Source organism: Camellia sinensis, chromosome 11 (assembly GCF_055761805.1).
Source record: "Camellia sinensis isolate YWXY chromosome 11, ASM5576180v1, whole genome shotgun sequence".
In the NCBI taxonomy this organism is placed as follows: Eukaryota; Viridiplantae; Streptophyta; class Magnoliopsida; order Ericales; family Theaceae; genus Camellia; species Camellia sinensis.
The window spans coordinates 101461766-101483137 of NC_138971.1; positions in this window are offsets into that span (position 1 = coordinate 101461766).

Below are 21372 nucleotides of genomic sequence, written 5' to 3' on the forward strand. Positions count from 1 at the left end.
ATTTACATAATCAAACAAATCACTAATCCATAATAATTAGAAAATAAACAAAATCTAACAATCAATAATCAAATTTATAAATACCTAAACCTAACAACTACACACAATTCCTATAATAAAAGAGAAATAAAATCAATACAAAAAATATCAAACTAGATGAATTTGATGAGTACAGATCCTCCCCTTGCACTCCCTCCTTGCAGGGCCTTTGGGCCCATTTTTAGGCACAATTTTGATAATTCAAACCATTCATATTTTAAGATTTATTCAGTATATCATACCTGTAAAAAATCAAGTTGATCGGATATCAAAAAGCATGTGTTCGAAAAAATCGAACTAAAAATTATTTTTTTTAAAGAATTTAATAAACAGTTTTCCGAACACATCTTTTCTGATATCCGATCTACTTGATTTTTACAGGTATGATATACTAAATAAATTTTAAAATATGAATGGTTCGAATTATCAAAATTGAGCCTAAAAGTGGGCCCGAAAGCCCTACAAAGAGGGAGTGCAAAGAGGAAGTGCAAGGCGAGGATCTTAATTCAAATTTGATACCTCTTACCACAAAGGATACACAATCACTCGATCAAATGCGGTTAAAATAATTCTTCTTATAAATGATCATTGACGAGAATGACCATTTACCACGTAGTGGTTGGTAATAATTGTGAAAAAATCATTACGTTGTTGAAATAGGAATTCGGAACCAATATGACGAAAAATTCAACTCATTCTTTTGCCAACAATGATTCATCCCCCTTTTCTTTCCACCCCATTTGACCCTCTCTCTCTCATTGGTTACATTTTCTTTTTCTTTTTCTTTTTTTTCCTACTCCTCCAATCACCACCCGCCACGTGGCAGGGGGGTGAGAGGGTGACCCCCAAAAAGGGGTCCCAAGCATTATTCTTCTTTTGCAGAATACCGATCAATATTTTCAACCCATTCTATCTTATGCTTATCTCAGATTACTATTCTATTAAAATTATTATTAATAATTATAATATATAAAACAAAGGCTATGTTTAGTAATAGTTAAAAAAATCACATTTTTAAAAATTATTTTGCCTTTAATGATTTTTTTATTTTTCAAGTGTTTTTAAAAAAATTTAACTTTTTCATTTTTAAGTGAAACAAAATAAAAAATTTTAACTTTTTCATTTTTAAGTGATTTCCTTTTAGTTTTTTTTTTTCTTAAAATATATATATATATATATATTACAGTCTTCTTATCTAATAGAATTTAGTTTTTTAAACAAAATTTGTTTTTTTACTAAAAGTAAAAATAAAAGAAGTTTCTACGGCACACACTTTCATACACTTTCATATCCAAACAACTTTTAGTCGTAACTAAAAAGCCCGTAATGCATCATACTCAAGCATCTATAATCAAAAAAAAAAAAAAAAAAAAAAAAAAAAAAAAAAAAAATAATGTTATAACCAAAATAATAATTACAATCGGTCATAACCGATATCACAATTAATTATTACTGAATATTATATGAGGTATAACCAAAAATACCTACAATCATAATCCAAAAAAAAAATCACAATAATAATTACGTCATAACTAATACTACTATAAGTCACAACCAATACACAATGGGTCATAATCAATTATTACAAAAGTTTGTAACTATGACATATGCTGCACTTTTTTTTTGTTTTTTTTTTTTTTTTGGTGTGTATTATGGAATTTCTCAATAATGATTATATTTGGTTTGGTTTTCATAATCTGTTTTTTGGAAATTTTTGAAAAAACTAAATAATAATTTAGTGAAAAATAATAATAATAAAACAATAGCATTCGTCATTTTCATATGATTTTAATTTTTGTATGGAGCAAAAATATTTTTTTTTAAATTAAAAGTATTTTTTGGTATTTACTTTTATCAAACTAATATCTATTTTTTCAAAAAAAAAATTATAAAATTAATTATGAAATTGAAACCAAGCAAAGCCTTATTTATCGGTTTATCTATCTATCTATCTATTCTATAATAACTAGTAGTCGGGATTTTATAAAGTCAATTCAATAAAATAAAATAAAAATTATGCTATTTAGTTGTATTCTGTAATATGAATAAAATATTTTTACTTAATTTGTGTATATAAACCTTACCATACATCATTCAAAATTTTTAATACTTCACAACATAGAAAATTTAAAAAAATTATCATAAATTATATAAATCATCACATAATAAAAAGATAATAAGAGTTACTTATAGGGTGTAAATTTGGCCCAGTCCCATGTCGGGCCTCGCTGGCTCCCATGGGTCGGTGGGCCTGGGCTTAGGCTTGGGCGGGCCTGAACAATTTTTTTATTTTTTTTACCATAATTTTATTATTTTTCACTAAAGAAAGACATTGCGGGTCGAGCAGGTCGGGCCTTGAGTGGGCCGATGGGCCGGCCCACGGGCTGGGCTCTGGCCCGGGCCCAAAAGGGCTTAAACAGTCTAGGCCCACCCCAGGCCACAGGCGGGTGGGCTTTAGGCCACCCACAGGCCACGTGCCATTTTTACATTCCTGTTAGTTAAGACAACCAAAAGTGGAGTAACAAAAGTATACTAAAATTATAATTAATCAAAATGACTAACATTAAATAAAAGAATGCTATGTTTTTCAATTTTTTTTTTTCAATCAATTAAAGATATTATATTAATCACCCCACACGGTACAATGAATTAAAATAATATTAATTCTAATTTCCATTATATTCAGTTAGTGGTTAAAAAAATTTACATGTTATTTTTTTTTCTTTCTTTAATTTTATATTGATTCACTAAACATAAATAGGTTTGGAAATGCATTAAAGTTGAACTGACAAACATAAGGAATAGAAATATTTAAATTATTCAAAAAACCTAAGATTTTAAATATGAGATCGCTTGCATTTGCTCAAGCTTTGAATGTGAACAAAAAGACATTTAAAAAAAGAAGAAATTTGTGTCTTAGGTCTCAAAAGAAATGAGTTCCTAAAAATTAATTTAATCATAAGTTATTTCAACATGATAATCAACAGCCAAAAATAATTGATGATTAAATTTAAAACATAAACCAATATCCAAATAAATTTTGATGCTCTGCACCCAACAAAAAAAAAAAAACACAAATAGTTAGGTAGTGTTTGGTAATGCTTACGTTATTGGATTATATTTACAAAAATTTTATAAATTAGTTTTTATTTATTTTTAGAAAAACATAAATTACAAACGTATTTGGTTTGAACAAAATGTTTGAAAAATTTTAAAAACATAAACTAAAAAATATGTTTATTCAGGCCTAAAATATTTATATTTATTTTTTATTATTTATGACAATGGGATCATACACATTATAATTGGAAAAAAAAATTAATTGAAAAAAAAAATTGTTAGTTAAATTTTTAAATTTCTGTTTAAAAACCAACGTAAACTCCCTCAAATTTATAAATTGAGACAACCATTTATAAATCAAGAAAATTAGCAAACAAGTGTTTATGACAATTTTTAAAATTTTTGAAAATATAAACTGAAAACGAAATAATTACCAAGCAAGCATAAGTGAAAGAGTCACAAATTAATAATAGTAGCACTTTAAAAACATAAGGAAATCTCCATTAAACGACACATGATTAGCCACAAAAGAAAAAGAAAAAAAAAACATATTGTAGGGAAAAAGAAAAAGAAACAAAAACATAAATAGAATTTAAAGAAAAATAAAATAATAATAATATTCATTTATATAAACACCCTTTCCAACAAATGCAAAAATTCATGTAAGTACACATTTCAAATGTAAAATAGATACAATTGAAAGAAAAATAAATAAATAAATCACTTGTGGCTTGCAATTTAATGCAAGATTTTTTAGGCACTGTGAAGAGGAGTCGAAAATGGCTCAATGTTGATTGTGATTTTTTTTTCTTTTCAATCCCGTATTCGTGGTACATTTTTCAGGCACTTATTTTTATATTGAAAAGATTAAACTTAGACAAAAGATATACTTAAAATTCTATTATATTTAAAATTTATATGGGTAATTGATCAATGATTTTTAAAGATAAAGTAAAATTCAACTTGAAGATAAACTTCGAAAAAATTAAGCTGAAATATGTAAGAATCTACAACAATCAAGTTCAAATTGAAGATAAACTCCCAGAGATATAGGGAATTCTGAAGAAAATAAAAATTTAAGTTCGAATTTAAAGATAAAATAAGATAAACATGAGAAAATAGAATAAATTAAATAAAATTTCAACTTTGATATCTAGATCTTATCTATAGGCTACGAAATTAATTTCCATTGGAAAATTAATTTAACAATTTAAAAATAAAGCAAAAAAGAAAACATGAAAGGCAATCAAAGAGGATTGTTAAGTAGAAGGGAGAAATATTAAAATTACGAAAATTTAAGACTAATAATTTTAAATTTTTTTAAAACACACTACATTTGCACATATATATATATATATATTGTAGTATAGATTGAAAAATAATTAAAAATCGTATCTTATTTAAATTTCATTATTTCAAATTTTTTATTTTTTAATGTATGTGATAGAGGTTGAGGAAAATTTGGAGTATCAAAATAAAGATTTAGATACAAATATTTTTGATAGATATAGATTAACAAATCATATCCTTATCTAAATTCTGTTATTATACTTTTTATTTAACTGTTTATTATATTAAAAATTTAAAAATTAGGGAAATGAGTTAGGGAGACTTCAAGAATTGCTACATAAGAGAGAGAATGTTAAATTTCCTACGTAGAAGCGAGAAATATTAAAATTATGAAAATTTAAAACTAATAATTTTAAATTTTTTTAAAACACACTACATTTGCGCATATATATATATATATATATATTGTAGTATAGATTGAAAAATAATTAAAAATTGTATCTTATTTAAATTTCATTTTTTCAAATTTTTTATTTTTTAATGTATGTGATAGAGGTTGAGGAAAATTTGGAGTATCAAAATAAAGATTTAGATACAAATATTTTTTATAGATATAGATTAACAAATCCTTATCTAAATTCTGTAATTATACTTTTTATTTAACAGTTTATCATATTAAAAATTTAAAAATTAAGGAAATGAGTTAGGGAGACTTCAAGAATTGCTACATAGGAGAGAGAATGTTAACTTTCATTGAAAAACTAGTATTGAGCTTTTGGACAGTTTTGAAAACACAACACATTTGTTTATATATATAATAATAATAACTAGTGATCACCGTGTTATGCACGGAATTTTATAAAATCAATAATCACCATATAAAATTTACCATTTGATTATATTTTTTAATATTTTTATTTAGTGTGTGTCTATAAATCTTACTTCACATCATTAAAAATATTTCATATTTCATATTATTGAATTTTTTTAAAAAACTGTCATACATTAAGTAAATTATCACATAAATAATAGTTAATTTATCTAAGAATCACTTCAGAAAACCAAAAGTAGAGTAACAAAGGCATATTCTAATTTAACAAAATGATTAATATTAAATAAAGGTAACGCTAATTTTGTTTAATCAATAGTAGATATTACATTAATCATCCCACATAGTATAATGAATTAAAATAAAATTAATTTTAATTCACATTACATTCAGTTAGTGGTTCAATTTTTTTCACATGTTATTTGTTTTTTTTTTGGTTATATTGATTCATTAAACATAAATAGGTTTGGAATGATTATAAAAATAAATAAATAAAATAAAATAAGATTTGGAAATGCATTAAAGTTGAATTGACAAACATAAAGAATATAAATATTTAAATTATTCAAAAAAAATTACCATTTTTTATATGAGATCTTTTCCATTTATTCAAACTCTAAATCTGAATAATAATAAAAAAAATTAAAAAAAGAAGAAATTTTTGGTTTAGTTCTCAAAGGAAATGAATTTCTGAAAATAAATTTAATTATGAGTTATTTTAACAGGATAATCAACAATAAAAAATCAACTGCTGAATACATTTAAAATATAAACCCATATCCAATAAATTTTGATGTGTTCATTTTCAATCTAACATCTACACTAAAAAAAAAAATTAAACACAATAGTCAATAAATAAGAGATTTAAAAATTGATAATAGTAGTGCTTTAAAAAAAAGAAGAATAAAATCTCAATTAAATGGCACATTATTAGCAAAAAGAAAGAAATAAGAAAAAAAACAGATTGTAACAAAAAAAAATTAAAAATAAAATAATAATATCCATTTATATAAATTCACTTTCTCACAAATGTAAAGACTCATACAAGTACATACTTCAAATGTAAATCAAATATTTAAGACTTTTTGGCAATGAAAAGGGATCGGAAATGACTCAATATTGATTTTTTTCCTTCCCCAATCTTCTGTTCATGGTTACTTTTACAGGAACTTATTTTTAAATTGAAAAGATTATGCTTAGATAAAAGATATTTATAGAATGCTATCATATTTAAAATTTATATGAATAATTAATTGAAGATTTTAAAAGATAAAATATTAAGTTTACCTTGAAGATAAACTTTAAAAAAATTAAACTGAAATATATGAGAATTCTATAACAAACTAATAAAAGATAAATATAGATCGTTAAAAAAAATTATCATCTTTTTGGGATATTTATCTCCCAATCTTAATCTTTTTATTTTAAATATTTTGTTATCTTTTATTTAAATTTTCATTTTGTAGTTCAAATCTAAATAGTTATATTTTTATTTTTGCATATTTTTTTATCACTATTTTTTTGTTATTCTTATATAAATAGTTATCTTTTTGTTTAAAAAATTATCTAACTCGTAATCTTTTTTATTTGAATATTAATCTTTTATTTGAATTTTTATCAATTCAAAATATGGAATTGTATTAAATTTAAACTTTAAATGGATAATTAATTGATGATTTTAAAAGGTAAAATAATAAGTTCAACTTGAAGATAAAATTTTAAAAAGATTAAGCTGAAATATATGAAAATTTTACAAAAAACTCATAGAAGGTAAATATAAATCGTTAAAAAAATTATCATCTTTTTGGGATTTATATCTCAATCTAAATATTTTTATTTAAATGTTTTTTATTTTTTATTTGAATTTTTATTTTTCTAGGATCTATATCTCAATCTTAAAAAATTTTATCTTTTATTTGAATTTTTATTTTTCAATTCAAATCTAAATAGTTATATTTTTTTTTGTATATATATTTTTTCTCTATTTTTTTTTGTTCATACATAAATAATTATCTTTTTATTTTAAAAATTATTTGACTCATAATATTTTTTTTAATTAAATATTTTTTATTTAGTTTGTGTTTTTTAACATTTTTATTTAGTTTATGTACATAAGCCTTACTTCACATCATCAAAAATATTTAATATTTCACATTATTGAAAATTTTTAAAAAGCTATCATACATAAATAATAGCTAATTTATCTAACAATTATTTCAGACAACCAAAAGTAGAGTAACAAAGACATATTATAATTAAACAAAATGACTAATATTAAATAAAAGTAACACTAATCTTGTTTAATCAATAGTAGATAGTGCATTAATCATCCTTCATAGTATATGTAACGCCCTCAAAATAAAACATAAATCATGCATTCATGACATCCATAAACTTAAGAAAATAAAGTACATTCCCATTCATCAGAGTATTCTTACAAGAGATATTACATCTTGACAACAAAAGTAAGTGTCCTATAGGCTTACAACTTTCCAAGTCAACACTTGGGTTCAACGAAAGTAGAGTACTAACTCTTTACACAAAACAAGCCATTGGCTTGATATACATGTAATACAAAAGATAATCACAAAAGATAAGCCTTCAGCCTCTACAACCTCCCAAGCTAAAACCTTGGAGGCGGCATATCACCTGCACCTGAAAATGATATCCCATAAAGGGTGAACCAACGCCTAGTAGAGATATGCTAAACATAATATGAGCAATAACTAAAACATTAGCATTTGATAAATGTTTAACTCATATAAACTAACAAACAACACAGTCCAAATCCAAGACAAATATGTCCACGATCAGTTCAACTTCCTTTACTTATCAGATTTCAATTTATAAACATGGCTCAGAACCTGGCCAAACAGTTCCCATGAGACTACAGCTCATGTTAAAACCTTTTCAATATCAACTGAGAGGGTAATTTATATGCAAAATTGGGCCGAGCTGGGCCTTTATGGGCCTCAGTACGAAGGGCTGAGTAAGGAGGCCATAAAGTTACTCCAGTCTTGAAGAGGCTTAAAGTTAGCCCGATCTCAAGCCCAGAAGGTAGATCAGTCCGAGTTACTCTTGATATTAGTCCGGTTGAAGGACGTTTTGTAGTTGGACCGGTTTAAGGATGCGTTGAACTTATATCGGTTAAGGCACAGTATGGTTAGTTCGGTCTAAAAGCCTTGCTAGAAGTTAGATCGGTTTAGACTTAACACTGTTGACAATGGAGGAACTGGAGTAGGAACACTGAAGGTAGAACCGAACTAACGATAGTTCGGTCTACTTTGTGGCTCGGCGTGATCATGATTACTTCGGTCCTGTTGGAGTTCGGCCATGGTAAAAACCATCTCACTTGGTTTAAGCAGTGAGGGGGGTGTTGAAGGATAAGCATTATCTTTCAGGAGTATGAATCCTAGGAGGACTCTGCATGAAGGAGTAGAAGTCCTACTAGGATTGTGCCACGCAAAACCTATAAAAGCTCATAAACATCACCTTTGGAGAGGTAACACAACTTTGTTTTCTGAATACACAGAGCTTTTGTCTATTTGTCAAGACTTGCTGACTTAGGCATCGGAGAGGTTTCCGGCACACACCCGCTGGCTAGCTAACGTTTGTGTTTTCAGGTGATAAAGCGACGACGTACGGAGGAGCGCAAACTTGATCAACAGGATTATACGAGAAGGTTTATTTCTTTCCCGTACAATTGGCGCCGTCTGTGGGAAAAACAGACAGGACAAAACCTCTTGATCAAGCTTTACCTCTTTAGGAACAATGGCGCACAATGAAGAATTACCGCAGTCCGCCATCGATGGGCAAACACCAGATGGGAGTACAAGGCGTGAAGGACTACCTTCTATCCCTCCCATGGCGGACTTGGAGCCCCAACGACATAACTCCAGGAGGGATACTAGGGGGAGGCGGCGGACTAACAGCCCCCATCACTCTCGTTCACAAAGTCCTGACAGGCAAAGGCGGAGGATTGATCCTCAAGTTCTGGAGGACCGCGTGAAGGAGCAAGATGAATTAATAAGGAAGATGGTGGCAGACATGGAGGCCTTAAAACGCCATATGAAGGGAAAAGGAGTGGCGACAGGAGAGGGGCGCAAAAACAAGACGCCCTCTCGCCACTCAGAAGACCATGGAAGGCATTCCACACCATCACAAGCAGAGAGTAGAAGCCTCAGGACAGGCGATACTCAGTCTAGAACCTCCAGAACTCGTTACTCCAGGTCTGAGAGAAGGAGATCATTGAGGTCTTACACAGAGGGAAGTACCTACCGACCCTCACACTCGCACCAAACATCATCCAAACAAGACGGAGTTGCCCAGATCATCCGATTTGCGGATCATGCTGGAAGAAAAGGCACGATGGAAGGAGGACACCAGGGCGCGCGACCCTCGCAGAGTTTCTGCCCTTCAACGATTGGCTCCTCGATCGCATGGAAGCGTCGAGGTTGGAATGCCATTACCACGCCCTGCCTACGAACCGACAGACAAAGCATTAGCAAGGCTGCAGACCTCGCCATTTGTTCCGGCAATCGAAAACGCGCCCCTGCCTTCAGGTTTCCTTCAGCCTAAATTCACCACGTACGAGGGGAAGATGGACCCCTACATTCACCTAAGCCAATTCCGCCAGGTTATGGCGGTATATCGACGAAACGAGGCTTTAATGTGCATCATCTTCCTATCAAGCCTTGGCGACCTAGGCTTGACTTGGTTCGAAAAACTTCCAGAAGGCAGCATAGCCTCCTGGGCATAATTGGCGGAGGCGTTCGTCACAAGGTTCAGAACGAACACCAAAACCCCGGTGGAGATTGACCAACTGCTCTCCATCGACATGGGTGAAAAAGAGATGCTAAGATCCTACAATAGTCGATACTGGGAGACATTCAACCAGATTGGGGACTGCCCCACCAATCTCGTCATTGCACAATACAAAAGAGGCCTACCAGTCGGGAATAGACTAAGGGACTCCATCACCATGACACCGCCCCTCACCATGGAAGCCCTGATGGAAAGAGTGCATCAGTACATCAGGGTGGAGGAGGATGGCGCACGTGCCAAAGTAAAATCTGGCGCGACCACAGTGCCAGAAAAGAAGACCTCAGCAAAGGTCAACGCGATAGATCGTCCGAACAGAAACGGACGTGGCAGGCGAGACAACGGAGAGGACCAGGATAAAAGATGGTTGAGGGTCCGCACAGCTATAACCATGGTATTCAAAAAACCGATCTACCGAATTCTAAGTGAAATAAGAGATGAGCCTTTCGTCAGATGGCTAGCCAAACTAGGGGAAGCGCAGAAGGACTACAACGAAAGATCACGGTGCACCTTCCATAAAGAAAAGGGGCACCGCACTGAAAATTGCACGCCATTGAGACAGCACCTGGAGGAGTTGGTGGCAGTAGGACACTTGGATAAATACATTGAAGGAGGGACGCAACCAGCCCCCCAGGACCATAATAACCCCAACAGGATGCCAATCGACGCCCTACCTCAAGGCATTATCAATGTGATACATGGAGTCTTTAAACCTGAGCGTATATGCGAGCTCAGGGGATCAATCAAAAAGGCTGAACACTTTAGAGAGGTGCGAAGTGCCCAACCTGCCGTCAAGAAGGGGAAGACAGAGGCCAAAAACGTCATGTCTTTTTCGGATAAAGACTTGGAACGGATATATTGCCCTCACAATGATGCCCTGGTCGTCACTCTCCGAGTCAAGGATTTTGACGTCAAGCGGATTCTGATTGACCAGGGTAGTTCATGTGAAATCATGTACTACGAAACATTTAAACAATTAAAGCTACAAGACAAAGACTTGGCGCCTGTCGTATCTCCCCTAATTGGATTCAACTCCATGCCAGAATAGCCCGTCGGAAAAATAATTCTTCCAGTCAGAGCAGGAAGCGTGACGAAACAAGTGGAGTTCTGGATATTGAAGGTCCCCTCCACTTATAACATCATCTTGGGCAGAACATGGCTGCATGCCATGCGATCGGTGGCGTCATCCTACCACCAAGTAATGCGGTTCCCCAACGATACCGGGGTAATTGAAGAAGTCTATGGAGATCAGATCATGTCGAAGCAATGCTTCGTCACAGTGAATGGCAGCCGCGCTGCCAAAGGATACGTTCATTCGGTGGAAGAACCTGAGAGCAATGAGCTATTCGCAGATGTCGGCAAAGCAGCTGATCAGAAAGCGGTGGAGGACTTGGTAGAGGTAAGAATAGATGAAAAGAACCCGGATAAGTTCTTTTTGCTCAGTTCGTCGTTGTCCAGCACTAAGAGATTAGAGGTGTTGGAATTTTTGACCTCTAACATCGAAGTGTTCGCCTGGACGCCATACGACAGGTATTGATCCCAACTTCATCTGTCACCAACTCAATGTCCACCCATCCGCCAGACCAATCATCCAACGCATACGCAGATCGGCACTCCACCATGCCGAGATAGTGGCGGAAGAAATAGGTAACCTGCTGGAGGCAGGAGCAATTAGAGAAGTGCACTACCCAAGATGGATCTCCAACACAGTCGTTGTGCCAAAGAAGAATGGCAAGTGGCGTGTCTGCGTCGACTACAAAACAGTCAACAAGGCGTGCCCAAAAGACAGCTTTCCTCTACCATGGATAGATCAATTGGTAGACCTAACGGCGGGGCATAACCGACTTAGCTTTCTGGATGCATACAGAGGCTACCACCAAATCACCATGCATGAACCAGACCAGGGGGTCACATCCTTTACAACTCCAAGAGGACTGTACTGTTACAAGGTCATGCCCTTTGGCCTAAAAAACGCAGGGGCAACATTCCAACGAATGGTCACCAAGATGTTTGAACCATTGTTAGGCAGAACAATGGAGGCTTACATCGACGACATGGTGGTCAAGAGCAAGGATGAGAATGACCATCTCAAGGACCTAGGAGAGATGTTTAAAATCCTGAAGAAGCACAAGTTGCGCCTCAATGCATCCAAGTGTGCATTCGGAGTAGGATCTGGCAAATTCCTGGGCTTCCTTGTGACCAACCGGGGTATAGAAGCAGACCCCTCCCAGATCAAAGCAATCCAGGATTTGGAGAGACCAAACTCAGTGAAAGAAGTGCAACATCTCACCGGCATGGCAGCTGCGCTCAATCGGTTCATAAGCCGATCATCAGATAGACTACGACCATTCTTCCATGCACTAAAAGCCAAGTTCGAATGGGACGAAGAATGCGACCAAGCTCTGGAAAGCTTGAAAGAATACATGTCTTCTCCACCATTGCTGGTCACCCCAATACTTGGAGAAGAACTCTTCCTGTACCTGGCAGTCTCTCAGCACGCAATTAGTGCAGTGTTGGTCCATACGAAAGGAATTCAACATCTGCCCATCTATTATGTCAGCAAGACATTGCTGGGAGCCGAAACAAGGTATTTGCCACTGAAAAAACTGGCATTGGCCTTGATGATGGCCTCAAGGAAGTTGTCGCACTACTTTCACGCCCATACCATAGTCGTCCTCACAGCTTTCCCATTAAAAGCTTTATTTGAGAGGGCAAACTTTTCTGGGCGAATCTTAAAGTGGGCAGTAGAGTTGGGACAATTTGATATTAAGTTCCAACCCAAAATCGCAATAAAGGCCCAAGCTTTGGCAGACTTTGTCGCAGAATTCACCCCAGGAAGTCATCATATATGCCCAGTCGACCTGACTGATACAACCAAACCAGGGATAGAAGTTGACGCCAGAATAGCGCAACCCCTGGTGCAAGCTACTCAATCAGATCCCATGGCAGACCAAACTAAAGACAGCAAGGAAGAAGCAAACCAAGCTACACCGAACCAAGACTCACCAACAAATAAAGACTTGGTACAATCAGATAGCGAAGGGCAGACTGCGAGCGTGGGCCTTGAAGAAAACACCAGCAACATTCTTGACCCCACAACATCATCTGACCCCGTCACTTGTTGGAAATTGTTCGTTGGAGAGATGTGGAAGCTCTTTGTGGATGGAGCATCCAACCGGCATGGTGCAGGACTTGGCATAGTCCTCATCTCACCAGACGGCCTGGTTGTGGAGCAAGCAATCAACCTTGGCTTCCCAACATCAAACAACAAAACGGAGTATGATGCACTTCTTGCAGGACTCAAAACAGCATTCTACATGAAGGCCATCGAACTAATGGTCTACAGCGACTCACAGCTGGTGGTAAACCAAATTTCTAGCGACTATGAAGCAAAAGATGATAGGATGGCCAAGTACCAAGAATTGGTCAGAATAGAAATCAAGAAATTTAAAGTAGTAAGGATAGAACAGATTGGCAGGGAGGAAAACAGCAGAGCAGACGAACTAGCAGGCTTCACTTCAATGGCAGATACTTCCATCCCCCATTCATTGCTCATCGACTACTTACCAAGACCAAGCATTGAAGACCCCGAAGTAGAAGAGGTATGTTGCGCCGAGCTAGGCCCCTCATGGATGGATCCCATCATACTATTCTTGAAAGATGGCGTCCTACCGGAAGAAAAGAAAGAAGCCAACAAAATTAGAGCAAAGTCACAGCGATTTTGGCTCTCCCCATCTCTGGCATTATACAAAAAGTCGTTCTCGGGACCCTATCTAAAGTGTGTCCACCGCAGCAAAGTGGAAGCATTCTTATACGAGATACACGAAGGGGTGTGCGAAAGCCATCAAGGAGAAAGATCGCTAGCTTACAGGGCCATTTCGCAAGGATACTGGTGGCCATACATGCAGGCAGACTCAGAGAAATATGTGAAGAAGTGTGAGAAATGCCAAAAATTCACACACCAAATACATCAACCAGCTAAAGAACTCCTACCATTGACTAGCCCATGGCCTTTCACAATGTGGGGCTTGGACATAGTAGGACCACTTCCAACAGCACCCAGCAACAGGAAGTTCTTTCTTGCAGCAACAGACTACTTCACAAAGTGGGTGGAAGCAGAAGCATTGGCATCAATCAAGGAAAAAGATGTAAAGAAGTTCGTCTGGCAAAATATCATCACTCGATTTGGCATACCTAAAGCCCTCATATCAGACAACGGCACCCAGTTTGATGGCAAAATCTTTAGAAGCTTCTGTGAAGAATACAAGATAGAGTTCTACAATTCTACACCAGCATATCCTCAAGCAAATGGCCAAGCAGAAGCATCAAACAAGGTTGTCTTGGATGGACTGAAGAAAAGGTTAGAGAAGGTAAAAGGCAAGTGAGCGGAGGAACTTCCTTATGTTTTATGGGCTTACCGCACCACACCTCGACGATCAACAGGAGAAACACCATTCTCCTTAGCCTACGGCATAGAAGCAGTAATCCCACTGAAAGTTGGCCTCCCCACAATTAGAAGCGAAAATTCTGATCCAGACTTAAATGGAGAAGCCATAGCATCAGAGCTCGACTTTGCGGAAGAAATAAGAGAAAGAGCACTGGTTCACATTGCCTCATACCAACAAGAGTTATCCAGGAAATACAACAAAACAGTGCATCCAAGACAATTCAAGATCGGAGATTGGGTACTGCGCAAAGTGATGGGAAACACCTTGATACCAAGAGATGGCAAGTTAGGGCCTAATTGGGAAGGACCTTACAAAGTGGTCGGATTAGATGGCAAAGGGGCATACCACCTGAAAGATGAGGACGGCAAAGCCATTCCAAGGCCATGGAACACTGCCAATCTCAAACTATTTTATTTTTAGCTTTTTTTACGAGTATGTGTAATTTTCATTTCTCTCAATAAAACAAAGTCAATTCTTTTCAGCATAGTTGTTTTTTGTATGAGATTGTATTAGTGAGTTAGGGACATCAAAAGTAAGGTTGGCTGGAAAAACCAATCTATAGGTTGGCTGGAAAAACCAACACCCCTCCTAAGCGCAGGATAAGGATCCAGGCTGCAGGACGTTTGGTCAGAATAACCAAAAATTTTATTCTAGGTTGGCTGGAAAAGCTAACTTAGAGGTTTTCTGGATTAAACCAACACCCCTCCTAAGCCCGGGATAAGGATCCAGGCTGCAGGACGTTTTGTCGGAATAACCAAAAATTTTATTCTAAGTTGGCTGGAAAAACTAACTTAGAGGTTGGCTGGATTAAACCAACACCCCTCCTAAGCCCAGGATAAGGATCCAGGCTACAGGACGTTTGGTCGGAATAACTAAACACTTTACTCTAGGTTGGCCGGAATAACCAACTTAGAGGTTGGCTGGAAAAACCAACACCCCTCCTAAGCCCAAGATAAGGATCCAGGCTGCAGGACATTTGGTCGGAATAACCAAATACTTTACTTTAGGTTGGCTGGAAAAACCAATATAAAGGTTGGCTGGATTAAACCAACACCTTTCCTAAGCCCCGGATAAGGATCCAGGCTATAGGACATTTGGTCGGAATAACCAAACACTTTAGGTTGGCTGGAAAAACCAATCTAGAGGTTGGCTGGATTAAACCAACACTTAGTACTCTTGAGCCGAAGTAAGAACATCGGCTAAAGAGTGGTTGGCTGAATTAAACCAACTCCTAGTACTCTTTAGCCGAAGTAGGAACATCGGCTAAAGAGTGGTTGACTGGATTAAACCAACCCTTAGTACTCTTTAGTCGAAGTAAGGACATCGGCTAAAAAGAATGGTTGGCTGGATTAAACCAACTCTTAAGTACTCTTCAGCCGAAGTAAGGACATCGGCTAAAGAGTGGTTGGCTAGTAAGGTCAGTCAGATGACACAGTCATTACAGGTACAAGCATACAGCTCGAACTGGAATAATAGTTAGCACAAAAGAAGATGATTCTCATTAATCAAGTTCAAAGCAATTACAAAGGGGGGGCCATAGCCCGGTTACAAGTCAAAGTAAAAAGAAGAAAAAAAAATGCAAATTAATTAAAAAGGCCTTCAAGATCGGCTTCAATATCAACCTGAACACCGGTTGCAGATGGAAGATCAGTCTCAGTAGCAACTGGCAGCACGGTGTCAGTCGGCGGCTCAACAGTTAGGTCTTCAAACGTTGGCTTCAACCGAGCTGGTTGACCGTTGCCTTGCTCGTTGACTACCGGAGTGTCAGTTGGCTCATTCTCTTCATCGTCGTCGTCAGACGCTTCAAGGAATTGCTTCTGTAGATCGGCTACATACTCCGCCAGTGTGGCCGGAATAAAATACTGAGGAGCATTGAAGACCTCGGTGTCGGGACCGCAACCGAGCTGCTCTACGGCACTCCTCCAGCCACACTTGAAGAACAAGTCCTTCGCAACTTCACACTGCTGGATGTATGCAGCTTCGCCTTCCTTGAAGCCTTTCACCTCGACATCTTCAGCTTTCTTCTTCAAAGCGTTTATTTTGGCATCCTTGACACCCTCAAGTTTCGCCAGTTCCCGCAAATACTTATCTTTCATCTCGGTTAGGGCTCTCTGTCTGTCAGCATCGGCCGAAGCAACTAGGCCGGTTAGACGAGTCACCTCGGCCTCCAGCTCGGCCGTCCTCACTTGTTCTTGTTTGAGCTCGGCGGTTTTGGCTTCGGCCTCTGCCATGGCCTCCCTTGACGTTCTTCTGAGCTCCAACACCCGCTTGTGTGCAATGTGGTTCTTCTGAATGGCCTGCAATAGAATAGAAACTTTCCTTTTTAGCCGAGCTGAAAGTAGGAAGAATTAGAAAGGTACAAAAGCAAAAGAGAGTGCTACCTACCAGGATCATGGATTTTGTTAAAGACCGGATGGCCTTCAGCTCGGTGTTTAGCTGATTGTGGTGCTCCATGTCCTTTGGAAGGCACACACTTTTGGCAAGGTTGAAGGCCAGTATGTGATCCTTCTCAGCAACCACCGAATTAGTCTCTTCAATATCTCGGTTCTAATAAGTGAGCTTCGGTGCCCACTTGGAGGTAGCTCGGTTAGATGGCTCTGGTTGCGGACTCGGTGGGTGGCTCGGTGGTAGGGTGGTTTCGTCTTCATCAACTAACCGTTGTTTGGTCTGCGTAGTCCGGGCGCGTTTAGTTCGGCGTGATGAAGAAGCCTGTTGAGAAGGAAGCGCCACCACGGTCTCTTGAGTTTGGTTTAGTGGTGGTACCTCGGCCCTGTTTGTCTCGGTCAAGAGGGCCCTGACTCTGTTTCTCTTGGCCATTTATTCTTCAACGGTCAGTGGGATTAGTCTAATTTGTGGCAAGGTTGGGTCCGGTTCGGGGGCCTCCTCTAGCAGAAAGTCGGTCACTCTCGCTTTTCGGCGGCCGCTGTATCTGTATGTCGGTTCAAAATTTAACAGCTTGGCCCAACTCCATTCTGAATACCGTAGTGCTGCGCGGAGAGTGCCTAGATTGGGGTAGCTGTAAAGTGATTGAAGATGGGCTGAATCTGCATAAAGAAGACAAACTGTTAGTTCGGTTCAGGAGCAAGTAACCGAAATAAAGTAAAGCATACCAAAAACTGAAGTAATTATACCAGGTTCTCCTTTATTCCAGTTTATACTTCGGCCAGAGATCTGGGCTTGCTGGTCTTTAAAATTGCCAGACACCCAGAAAAAGTCATCATCGTTTAAGTCCTTATCCGGCGTATCTTTTATTATTTTTTCTCTGCGACGGCGTATCCTAAGGTAGTAGACCCAGCCGTCATCTTTGGAGCCAATGGAGTATTGGTGGAATATTTCGGCTAGACCGAGGTTAAGACCGGCTCGGCGGTTTAGTTCAGCTATACCCATTATTATACGGTAAGAATTGGTGGAAAGCTGAGTTAGGCATATTCTGGTTTGTCTTAGAAATTCACAAATCAAGGGTTAAACGGGAAATCTTAGTCCGGTTTCTATTATTGATAGGAGGGTGAAAGGTACATAGCCCTGTTTTCCCCATGGAAGGGTATCTTGTTCGGCCAGAATAAGCTGGACGTCGTCGGGGATGTTGTAATCCCTTCGGAATTCGGCCAGACCACCAGGGGTTTCTACCAAAAACCTATACTTCCCCATTTATTTTTTAAGTTATGGATAAATTAGTTCAGTCGCAAAATTGTGCTCAGTAGCTCGGTTGGGCGCGCAGTGGAGTGCCTGGGCAACCTAAGTCTGCAAAGTGGAAAACAAAGGGGTTAAGCACAGGTCATTGGACCGTGCTACAAAATAAAAGCAAGAATAGGAGTCCTACTTCGGCTGTGTGGGATGCTACAGGATCTGTCTCGGTTTCAACAAGATGCTTAGTAGCTTGGATTAAGCAGGCGGTTCGATAGCTCTGTCTTGGCAAAGCGATTCGTTATCTCGATTAAAGAGAAGGCTCAGTCAGATCGGTTAAGCCTCTAGGGGCAGCTTTCTGAGTTCGGTCTAAAAACTTAGAAAGCTGGCTTAGCCTCAAAGACCTAGCTCGGTCGAACGATAAGGTTTCATTATGCTACGTTCGGACTTAGTTCGGTTTGTTTACCTCGGCTAAGGTCTATCAAGAAGTGGTTTGACTTATTCAAACTACTGGTACCAACATGGAGTGCTAGTTCGGTTAAAGTCTCTAATAGAAGGACATTGACTATAAACTACTTTTTTAGTTCGGTTATATGGTAATTGTGGATCAAACACTGTTTTATAGATTACTTCATGAAGTTCATGAGGTTCTTATGAAGTTTTTCCTAGAAAAAGCAAGGTGGAGCAAGAATATATGTTTTGCAAAAACAGAAACAGTGTGCCAAGAATGAAAGAAAGCAAATACAAAGACCACAAAACAAAGTACGAAAACAAGAAAAGCAAGATAGAGGTGCAGTGTTTACCAGATGAAGATGCAAGAACTGGAGATGAGAGCAGCAGCAATGGAGAACACGAGCTCAGAGGTTAAAGAGCAATAGAGGCAAAAAGAGAGAGAAGAGCTTGAAAACAGTAAAAATGATCGATGAGGGTGATTCAAAGGATGAAAGGGTTGTTTTGTGGAAAGAGAAGGGGCAAAAGGCGGGAACTGTTCAAATTTTGCGGAGTACGAAGGCGGCACGACAGCTGCAGTAAGCCAATATCAGCATGCCATGTGTCATAGGAATGAGAATCGATTCAGTTTCTGTGATTGAAGGGACGTTATGACCGGACAAGCACAACTCGGCTTAGGTTTAGCTCGGCTGAGAGAGTTTTAGCTCGGCTGGAAAGGCTAAAGGGTTTTTTTAGCTCGGTTGAAAAGGTAAAACTTTAGCCCGGTTTATAGACAGGTAATCCCTATCATGCTACACAGATGGAATTAAGAGGCAATTGAGAGGGTAATTTATATGCAAAATTGGACCGAGCTGGGCCTTTATGGGCCTCAGTACAAAGGGCTGAGTAAGGAGGCCATAAAGTTACTCCGGTCTTGAAGAGGCTTAAAGTTAGCCCGATCTCAAGCCCAGAAGGTAGATCGGTCCGAGTTACTCTTGATATTAGTCCGGTTGAAGGACGCTTTGTTGTTGGACCGGTTTAAGGATGCGTTGAACTTATATCGGTTAAGGCACAGTATGGTTAGTTCGGTCTAAAAGCCTTGCTAGAAGTTAGATCGGTTTAGACTTAACACTGTTGACAATGGAGGAACTGGAGTAGGAACACTGAAGGTAGAACCGAACTAACGATAGTTCGGTCTTCTCTGTGGCTCGGCGTGATCATGATTACTTCGGTCCTGTTGGAGTTCGGCCATGGTAAAAACCATCTCACTTGGTTTAAGCAGTGAGGGAGGTGTTGAAGGATAAGCATTATCTTTCAGGAGTATGAATCCTAGGAGGACTCTGCATGGAGGAGTAGAAGTCCTACTAGGATTGTGCCACGCAAAACCTATAAAAGCTCACAAACATCACCTTTGGAGAGATAACACAGCTTTGTTTTTTGAATACACAGGGCTTTTGTCTATTTGTCAAGACTTGCTAACTTAGGCATCGGAGAGGTTTCCGGCACACACCCGCCAGCTAGCTTACGTTTGTGTTTTCAGGTGATAAAGCGACGACGTACGGAGGAGCGCAAACTTGATCAACAAGATTATACGAGAAGGTTTATTTCTTTCCCGTACATCAACAATTTAAATGAGATTATAATTCATATCAAAAACACTTCTAAACTTCAATAAGTACACATATTTGTTGTACTAATGTCATATTAAAATATTTCCATACTTCACAACAGATACACATATTTGCTGTATCAATGGGGTCCATCCCCTATCTCCTCCCAAGTAATATCCGGTTTAGGAGTCTATCCCCTATCTCTTCCCAAACTATGGAGTACATCCTCTATCTCCTCCCACACAATACAATGTATATAAACATTTATCATATACAATGATCAATCAATACACATATTCGATGTATTATTCTAACCGTCATATTCAATGACATATTCAACGCTATTAGTTTCAATTTTCCCTAATCAACATACAATGTCTACAACAATCAAGACTATCCTCCATCGATAACCCAAAGCAATTATTTCTAAACAGATAATAAATGCATCAACAAATAAATTATCAATATTTTCCAAAGGTGAGTGATTAACTTATCCAACTCCACCATTCATTCTCATAACTCCTCAATTTCATTATTTCCAAACTAATTTCATTATCTCATAATTAATTTCATTCATTATATAAATGACCCAAATAAACCCAATTAGGGTATTCTCCTATTTTTCTCAAAATTGACTCAAGGGTCCAAATACCTCTAATAAACATCCATAACTTCATTTTAAAACCCACATATACAAGTTTATTTCAAAGGAAACAAAACCCCTCTTTATATATTTCAAAACTCAAACCCTAACTTCCCAAATCAACCCATTTATACCAAATGCTCAACATCTATGTTAAAGATCATAAAAATGAGTAGTTATCCCTACCTTAAATGGAGAGACCAAATAGAGAAGATGAAGAATTTCAAAGGTGCTCCAAATCCAATAATTTTTGGATCAAAATGAAGAGCAAGCCAAACTCCACACTTTATACAAAGGGATCAAGGTAGAAGATCACTTGATCTAGATGATTTCTTAGAGAGAAGTTGAAGTCTAGAGATAGAAGCTCTCTAATGGAGGTTTTGAAAAGTTAAAGAGAGAGAAGGTGCCGAAAAAGTGATCCAAAAAGCTGAATTACGGACTGATATACAAACAGGTCCGCTCGAGCGTGGAACGCTCCGCTCGAGCGTCAGACACAGACTTACGCTCGAGCATCAAAAGCACCGCTCGAGCGCCGGATGCACACTTCCAGAAGTTTTGCAGTCGATGGTCCCCGCTCCA